This window comes from Lactuca sativa, chromosome 2 (genome assembly GCF_002870075.4).
Source record: "Lactuca sativa cultivar Salinas chromosome 2, Lsat_Salinas_v11, whole genome shotgun sequence".
Lineage (NCBI taxonomy): Eukaryota > Viridiplantae > Streptophyta > Magnoliopsida > Asterales > Asteraceae > Lactuca > Lactuca sativa.
Genome location: NC_056624.2, coordinates 664,466 through 674,657, shown reverse-complemented (window position 1 = coordinate 674,657; position 10,192 = coordinate 664,466).

Here is a 10,192-nt window from a genome sequence, read left to right as displayed (position 1 = left end):
ATTTGAATTAGTCTTTTATTGTTCTTATTTTAGTTATCCGAGATCGAGAGACGTACCAAAATCTAACGAGTTCCTTGCCGCTTCTCCCTAAGCAGTAGTTTCAGGCTCCTTCTGTGTCTTTGTCTTTCTCTTCGGTTGGGCAGTCCTTCTTGAAGTGTCCCATTTTACCACATAGGTGGCAAACTATACGGGTCGCCACATTGGTGGTTGATGTAATGAACTCAACCAGGGTTCTGCAAATGCGAGCAGTATGCCCCAACATGTGGCACCTAGCACAATAGAGCTCTCGACAGACACCGTGATGATGGTAGCTGCACTTGCTGCAGTGGGGAAGGTCTCCTAGGTATGGTCTTCTTGAGGTCGGGAGGGAAGGATTGACAGGGGTATAGACTGCCTCCGCTCGTTGCCCTTCGGAAGGTCCTTGAGCCGAGGTACTTCCCTCCTCTATCTTGAGTTTTCTCTTTAGTGGGTTCAGTGGAGGTTCTTGGGTGGCTGAGTATGGAAGTGTTGGTTGCTGCTGTCCATCGCCAGGACTGGAAATCCCGACTGGGCCCTTGCTAACATTGGCGGTGTTAGCATTTAGGTGAGCCATGACAGCTGCTATGGCTGCTGAAACTGCAACTTGGAACGTAGCTTCATCGAATAGGAGAGCAGGTTTCTTGCTTGTGGATTGGTTACGCTTCTTCGGTGGCATGGTTTTCCTACACGGAAAGGAATACAAGGTAATGAGAGACGATGGTTAACCCTGGACATTTCTGTCCTGAACGTATTAGGCATAAATTTTTCCCGTGCCCTGGGTACTGGTCGTCTGAGTGTCGACCTACATCCTTATGATGTAGTCCTGGTAATCGAAGTGGGTGTATGATTATCGGAAAAGCCATAAGATGCGAGTCGTTCCTACTAAGTTACCTTTATACTGGAAAAGGTTTCACTCTCTGGACTGGAGAGATTTGAGAACAATTCGGAACGAAACTGCGGAGAGAGAGGCTCACAAAGGCAGATGGCTAAAATTCTCTCAATAGCGATGCGGGGATCCGCCCTAATCGTGTATCTGGCAACGGGAAACGACGATTTACCTAACACATAGCGTGAGTAGTGTAACCACTAACTCACTAAATTGTATTATTTTAAGGGTGTATTAGCGTGACGAACACGAGAAAAGACAATTCCCGAGTTCCATGTACTGGCTCCCTCGGTCTGCCTCATATCTCTGACTGGAATCGGCGTTGGTTTCCTTCTGGTAGTTACCTAGGGTTCTCTCCTCGTATGGACATATTGAATCTCTTCTCTGCCTTGCTTCTGAATTCCAACTATGGGTGTCACCACTTCATGATGGATGACTGGAATCTCGGAAGTTTAGGCGAATCTCTCACCACTGTCCCTAAAAAGATATAGGCACTTGGTGAATTCAATAGTCTCAACCCCGTTCATTTATTTCCGAATTGGAAATCTTCTCAATGAACTTCCTTGGGGTCGGAATCAACTCTTCTGTCAAGCACTGAAGTGGGTAGGGTTTTCTATAGGGTTCGTGCGAGAAGGGAAATGTCTAAAGAATCCTAAGGGATTATTAACATTTCACTGGATGATCCATATCGAGTCTTGCTACAATTACACAGGGTATACAAATCATATATAACTTAGATCCGATAGGCCTTCGAATATGTGATACTACTCTATATCCACATCCCAACAAGGAAAAGGAAGTAGAGCGAAACCACACATTCTTAGCCTATGGGATCATTATTATATATAACCTTGGGAGTACACCCTCTGTAGTTGTAGGTATATCAATAAGGATCTTTTTAGTTATTCACGCACGGTTGTTTATGTTTTCTAAAATACTTCTATGGTATTTTAATTCTTGTTTGTTTCTTATCTTCTGAGTTTCATTCTGGGATTAGTGTGGATCTTTTAGCGTTATAAAATACTCCTATAGTATTTTAACTTTATGTTTGGCTCTAGCAATCCGAGTTGGTAAGTTTCAGACCTGTTGTACACCACTATCACTCCCAAGCACACGTTCATCGCATCTCGGATAAATGTAGTTGATCAGGTTACATTTATCCCAGCTTACGATTACATAACTGCCCATGTTTGACTGTAGTGCTCAACATCCGAAGACTTTTATTGTTGTTCTTCTTGTGATACTTTTGTTCGAGTGTTTAGATTCTGGATGTTATTATACTTTGGTAAAATATGGTTATATTTTAAAGTTTAATTCTTGGTCAGAGTGTTTTATCTCTTTGTGTTTATAGGTTGTATATCTTTTATGAATTGATATACTTAGCTCACTATAAACAATGCTCTGATACCAATCTGTCACACCCCAAAATCGGAACAGCGGAAACGTTCTGGGGTGGATGACGTCATGTCAAGTATCACAACACATGCATTATAGTAATCAAAGTACAACAAAACATTGCATTAATAGAATAATTTTACATGGTTACATTACAAGGTATCAAAGTAATACAAGTAAATATAAGTAAGTACAGCATGGCACTAAGCTATCTTCATCAACAGCTCCGAGGTGTACCTGTCTAATGCTAACTTGAGAATACAAGTTATTTGAAAAGCGAGTATCAACATTTTACAATGCTGGTGAGTTCATAAGCATTTAGTGACGTTTTCATTCAAATAAATTTAATAAAAGTAGTAGTTTAAGAGATTTCAGTGTATTAGAGTCCTTTCCAGAAAATCCTATATTTTCTTTAATAAAAGCAGCCTTCTACCAAGACTGGTCAGTGTTGTGTGGTAAAAAGTAGTTTTCCCTAAGTTGCTATCATTATCAAAATACTGAATTTGATTATTGGGGAAAGCAAACAACATCAGGGAATATCATATGCCTCAGCAGTGAGGACTGCTGACTAAGGCAAGGAACCATAGACTCCAGGAAAGTATCGAACGAACGACACGCCTGGTTCAGTCCAACAAGTGGAGACATAGACCCCAGAAGGTACCAAATGAAAGGTACAACTGGTAAGGTCTAAAACAGTGAATAACAGACCCCAGACAGTATCAAATGAAAGATACGTCTTGTAAGGTCAAAACAGTGTGACTCTGAAAGTGAATTTCCAACATACAATGTAAATTGCCGGCGAAATACCGTTAACTTAAGGCCGATGAATTATAAGGTAACCCGGGATACTCGTAACCATACTGACTAGAGTTCTAGACGCCCTACAAGCGTCTATAAAATGTGACATTTGTCACCCGTTGGCTTGGTAGGCCGGGACTGTAGCTAGCAGTCTGGGTGCGGGGTTGTCAATCCCGTATAGATCTATACACACAATGTCCGCTCTCCCTACAGGAGACTCTGGTTACCAACTAGACGACGGAGAAGGCCGTGTCCTAAATATGCATCCCAAATAGTGGGTAGAGACTTCCAACTAGTGGGTTTGTAATGTAAGTGCTGAACTAGAGGTAGAGACTCATAACTGAACTGACTGAAGTAACCCATATGTCTATGCTTGTGTACATAATATATAACTAATGAATCAAACGACCTTTGGATGGACATCCGATCCCACCAGACCACATCTCAACAAAGTAAAGGAAATAGGGCGGACAAACCTTCCTAAGTCCTTCAATCATTATTTATATGCATCTATACAAGCACAGACATACATCTAACTACGCTTGAGTGTGTATCAAGTGGAATCATACAGTGAAGTATAAGTGTACAGTGTGGAATAACCGACTTGTGAAGTATAAGCGTACAGAGTGGGATAATCGAATCCTGAAGTATAAGTGTACCAAGTATAAGTGTATCACGAAGTAGAGACGACAATAAGTGAAGTAAGAGCGTCTATCAAGTATAAGAGGCTACAAGTATAAGCGATATAGAGACAAAATCCGGTATAAGCGTATCGCGAAGTGAAAGCGTTATCGAGTAGGAGTTTAAAATAAGTAAAAGTGAAGCAGCAGTAACTAACAAGTAAAAGTATATACGAAAACCTTGGAAAAACCTTTATACTCAGGAAAATCGCATTTTGTATTCTTTGGTAAAATAAGTGTGAAAACCTTTAGAAATCTTTGGAACCTTTCATAAATCAGTTTGAAAATGGAACTTTGATAAAGCAGTAAAAGTAAGAACTTGAACAAGTGAAAACCTTTTAGAAAGCCCTTTATAGTGTCCTACTCGATAAAACAGTGTACAGTGTGGTAAAATCTGGTGCATGCGGGTTATCAATCACATGTGATTGATATGATAACAGGCATGTTTAACTTGTATTCCCCCCTATAAAACATGTAAAAACATTTAAAAGGTTCATGCAGGGGTATGAACTCACCTGGTGTAAGTAGGTCCGACGAAGGTGTCGTTTGGGCGTTCCGTGTCACGCAAGGACTCGAACACACACAATGACCTATTTAACATATGATAACATATGTTCACATACAATTAGTATATTTAATACTAATTAAACAGATATACGCGCTCAAAGGAGCGGAAAACACTTTGGATACGTGTTTGGGTGTCCCGAGTAGCGTTTAAGGGTGTGTATGACCTAGGAATGGAGTTTACTCTCCGAGAGTAAACCCTTAAGACTTAGTTTACGGCCCAGGGACTACTCACCATGAGTTTACGGCCGTAAACTCATGGTGAGGGTATCTAGTGTGTTTTAAGGCTTCTACTTGTTCATGGAATTATTCTAGGTCCAATTCCAAAAGGCATGAGTGGGTTTAGGGTCTTTTAAGGGCACTACAATGGAGTTTACGGCCTAGGGACAACTCCTAAGGGAGTTTACGGCCGTAAACTCTCATCCCTTAAGTTTTGTGAAGTTTCAAGCCCTTATATCATATCTAGTAGTTTATTCAAGGCTATAGGGGTGTTTGGGGTTCCAAAAGGGGTCTCCTTTAGAGTTTATGGTCGAAATGACCAACCTTTGAGAGTTTACGGTCGTAAGCTCTATGGCTTGGCTGTGAACTCTCATACACCCTCCATTCTTTGAGTTTAAGCCCTTGTTTCAATCCTAGTATTTTATGGTAAATGTCTAAGGCCATTTGGGGGACAAAAAGCAACATTTTGTCTTGGTTTGGGGAGTTTACGGCCTTGACACATGTTTGGGCTGTAAACTCCTTTTAGTCCTCCAATTCTTAATGTTTAAGTGATCTAAACCCAAGAGGATAAGCCCCTAATTTATGTGTTAAGCCCTAGGGTGGTTTGGGAGTGTTTTGGAGGCATTTTGACATAGTTTAGAGGTGTTTACGGCCTAAGCAAGTGCTTGGGCCGTAAACTCTCTTTTATGCCCCAAAATGATTGTTTTAAATGTGCAAACACTCCTAGGCTAATTCCCCTATTTATTTCCAAGCTTTTAGGGACTTTTGGGGGTCATTTTGGCCTCATTTTAGGTGTTTACGGCCTAAGGAGGAGCTTAGGCCGTAAACTCCTTTTCAACAGCTTCTAGGTTCGATTTCTAAGTTATAAACATGAATCAATATGTTTAGAATAGGCTAGGGTAAGCGGACTTACAATTTGGAATCTTTTGGTTGCGGATTCGGGGCGAAAACGGGTCTAGAGAGAGAGTATAGAGAGAGAGGGTGGAAAAGCTCCAAATGGAGTCCACTCACCCTTATATAGGGTTTTGAGTCGGGGCTCAGTGAAATTCTACCCAATACTGCCGTTAAACGGGGCTTTTGGTCGCATCCGATTTAGTGGTCGTAAGAATAAAACTTAACATTTTCCAAATAAATGGAAATGTGTGTCCTGTGTTTTTATTTCCTTTTATCACGACTTAACGGCATATTAAATGTAAACAAATGGGATGTTTATTAAATTGACGACCTCTAATTAACGGAACTTTTATAACTGGAATATTCCGTTAACGGTAACGGGGAAATGTAACGGAGCAACTTGGGTTGTCACATAAACGAAAGTCGTAGTATTCGTTAAACCGAGAAGTTCGATAAAAAGAACGCCCAAATCTGACTTCGTATGAGAAAATTATGATTTTTCGAAGTTTCAGCTTAGCAGTAGACAACTAAAACTTGAATTTTAGATCGAGTGATTTTTAGCCGACACGACCTAAACAAGAGTTGAAAATCTCCTCATTAGTAGCACAACGGTAAAAAGTCTGATGAAAACGGATGTCGGATGAAGAAGTTATAAATTTTTAACGGATTTCCTGTCCCGGTCTGTAAAAAATAATAATAAAAAAATTAATTTAAAATTAGCCGACGAAGTCTAAATGGAAGTTGTAGAGCGAAATTTTAGCTACGCATGCATATAAAGAACGTCAAAAACAGAGCTCGTATGCTTAAGTTATGGATTTTAGAAGTTTTGGCACGAAAATCAAGAAAATTTGCATAGTCACGAGTTGCCACGTCACCCTTGCTGAAAAAGTGCCATGTGTCCGAAATTTGGATGAGTCATCCGAGCTGCTGAGTCATCTGAAGGGGTCCAGTGAGGATCCGATGCGTGTTGCCTTCCCTCACGTGAACAGTCGTTGCATGGCGGATTCTGATTCGACCAAAGGGAGGCCCAATCCGAAGCTCGCAACTGGACCGAGCCTCGCACCGCCTAGCCTCCGAACCTCGCATGTGGACCAGTAGACCGCAGTCCAATCAGCAACCGCCACCGAGACCCTCGCACGTGTTTCCATCTGCGCACCTTCGCCTGCGGACCCCACCACCAGAGCCGACTTCGGACCCCAATAAATACAGGGGGTATGAGAGCCTTCTCGGTTACTTTTGGAGTTTTGCCATATTTAGCCCCTTTCTTCATATTTTCTTCATTTTAACATTCCTTAAAGCCCTGGTATCAATTATAAGCCCAAGAATACTCCACGAAGCGCCTGAGAAGCCCGGAAAATTTATCTTATCGGTTTCGAAACCCGACCTTTGCAGAACCCGGTTTCTCAATAAAACTCCCGGTTTTATTAGAAAAGATTGTTTTAGGAAACGAATTGCTGCCTGATTATCATCAAATCATTTGAGTGTATAGTCACCTTCATCTTACACCTAGATATGAAGTATTTTATATGAAATACATGCTACGTGTAATTATATTAATTGTTTAACTGAGGTGACTGTTGAATTGACATTTTATACAAGTTTTAAACTGTATATGTATTTTTATCTACAAATATGTTGGATAAAACATGGGTAGATAGTGTTGTGTGATAAAATAAAAGTGATGAGAGGCCTCGATGTGTTTTGAGATCCAGTCATCTAGCAGAGTTTGGATGAAGACCACGGACTTTCTAGACAGTCCAGTAGGAAACATTAGCAGGTCCGCAACCTCTAGGTGTTAATGAACTTGGGTGTTCATTCGTTGTACTCCATCCCCCTCATGGTTGCCTTTAGGACATGAATGGCTGAGGAAACCCCTTAGCAGTAGTGTCCATCCCGATGATATTCTTTAGGCTACGTCCCTTGTGAAAAGTGTATAGGGACGTAAAGTGAGGATAAAGGGAACGGGTAATCAGGGTTATTGTTGATTGGTGAACTTAATAAGTTTATTATTACTGTGGGTTGAAAACCCTATATGCTCACCAGGCTCCCAAGCCTGACCCACTCAACTTTTTATGTTACAGGTAGTGGACCCCGAGCATTGTCGGAGGACGACGAGAGATTTTTGGATTATAGGCCAGTAGTTGTAAATAACTGTTGAAAGTCTTATAATGTCTTGTTGATGCTTTTGATATGTATCGGAACATGACATCCCGAGGTTCTAATATATATGGAAAATATATACCTTCTTAATGAGGGGTTTTCAAAAACTTTTATCATAAGTTGTTTGGGGACCAATTCCGCAACATCTTTTGAAAAGATTCCTCTGATTTTATTTTAAAAAGCATAAATTAAATCTGTCTTTTCTGGCCAAGAAATTAGGGGATGTCATAGTTGGTATCAGAGCATTAGTTTAAGCGAACTAAGAAATTATAGAATTTCTAGACTTAAACTTAGAATGCTAAGTGATGATTGTGAGATGAGTGTCTACCATATTTTAGACACGAGCACTAGTTTATTTTAGGAAAGATGCCTAAAATGCCCTTATGTGCTAAATGCTATGTGTTTGCCATGTGTGCCATTATTTGTTCGGATCTATGGTCTGTTGCCAACCGGATCTGGAAACCTTATGTGTGTAGGATTCTAAGCGTATGATTACGAGATTAGAACTAACATGTAAACGTTTCGGAGTGATAAGGGAATTAAAATGTCTAACAAGGATAAAAATCTAAATTCGCCTTATTTGGTATATAGATTGTAATGGCAAGAACTCGTAGTGGAGCTGCAAATGCAAACGGAAACAGGGATCAACAACCTCAACCTCAAGTAGTTGAGGAAGTACCTGTTGTAGGAGCTGCACCTGAGCCAATGACGATGGGTGGCGTACAAGCAATGATCCAGATGATGTTAGATCGCCAAATGGAGGAGACAAGGCGATTACTACAACAACATAGGGAAGAGACTACAATACCTGTTGAACAACCCATATTGAATGAAGGGCAGTCAGTAGGAGGGAACTACAGTGGGACTTTTGGTCAAGCCAACCCACCGATATTTAGACAAGACAACCAGGATGGAGGAGTTGATGGACGCGGGTGCAAATACAAAGATTTCATGGCATCTTAATCGCCATGTCTATCTGGAAGTCCGACACTGGTGGAAGTCATGAATTGGATCTCTGAAATGGAGACGATGTTCGAAAGTTGTGAGTGCAGCAACAAACAAAAGACCACACTTGAAATTCCTCTGTTATAGTCTAGTGTGTTGAGCTGGTGGAAGTTACTAGCTGATTCGATGCCCAAGGGAGAAGCTAGTAAGATGTCTTGGGAAGATTTTGTGGTACAACTGAAATTGTAGTACTGCTCTGAGCAGGATCTTCTGGAAATTATAGATGAGTTCCAAAATTTAAAGAAGGGAAAGATGAGCGTTACTGAATACACTTCTAGTTTTACGGAAAAGATGAAGGTTGTTCCTCATCTAGTTCCAACTGAACTCTCTTAGGTCAACAAATTTGCCCTCGGATTACCAGCGGACTTTGGTCCGATGGTTAAGCAAGCAACCACTTTGAAATCCGCCATCTGGGCTGCTAAGAATGTTGAGGTTCAGATCAGAGAGAAGGGTCTAGAGAGGGCAGAAGTTGGTGAAAAGAGAAAATTTGAAGGAAGTTCAGGTTCCAACTAGAAAAGCAAATTTTCTAAGTCCAAGAAGTTTGGAGGAGGAGGTGAAGTGAAATGGTGAGAGAAGTGCAAGAAAAAGCACTCTGGGAAATGTAGTGAGGAGGTGACTTGCTTCAAATGTGGAAAGATTGGGCATTATGCAAACGTTTGTCCGTCCAACCAGAGGGTATGTTTTGAGGGCCATGAAGTAGAGCATGTTTTTAAAGACTGTCCAAAGAGGAAGGATGCAGCAAAGCCCAATCTACCACCAAAGCCAAAGGCGAGAGTCTTTCAGATGACACTTGAAGCTGCAAAAGAAGAAGTTGATGTCGCTTCAGGTACCTTTCTTGTAAACGAATTGCCTACCCAAATTTTGTTTGATTGTGGAGCCAATTACTCCTTTATATTGCATGAATTTGGTAGAAAACTAGCTTTGGCTATAGATAGACTAGTTAATGCTATAATAGTCGAGATTGCTAGTGGCAAGTTTGAACCTGTTAGCCATCGTATGAAAAACATCCTCATTGACTTGGATGAGAATAAGTTCCACGATGAATTATTGCCTATCGAGTTAAATGGATTCGACAAAGTTTTAGGTATGGATTGTCTTAGTGCCAATGATGCCGAAATATTGTGTAGAAAGAAGATAGTAAAAGTAAACCTACAGGGAAAGAGTCATTTATGGTGTATGGAGACAAACGCAGAGTAAATTCTGGAATCATTTTCTTAATGAAAGCCAGAAAGTTTTTGGCCAAGGGATGTACATCATACCTAGCGTTCGTGATGGATGCTAAGAAGGAAGAGAAGGAGGTGCAGAATATTTTGGTGGTGTGTGATTATCCGGAAGTCTTTCCCGAAGATCTTCCCGGATTACCCCCTGATCAACATGCAGAATTTTGTATCAACATGTTACCATGAACAATGCTGATAGCAAAAGCACCATATCGATTAGCACCAAAAGAGATGAAAGAACTTATGACACAACTTCAGGAGTTATTAGACAAAGGTTTCATTCGACCTAGTTCATCGCCCTGGGGAGCCCCTGTGTTATTTGTGTTGGGTAGCAGATTTATTTTGTATTGCGT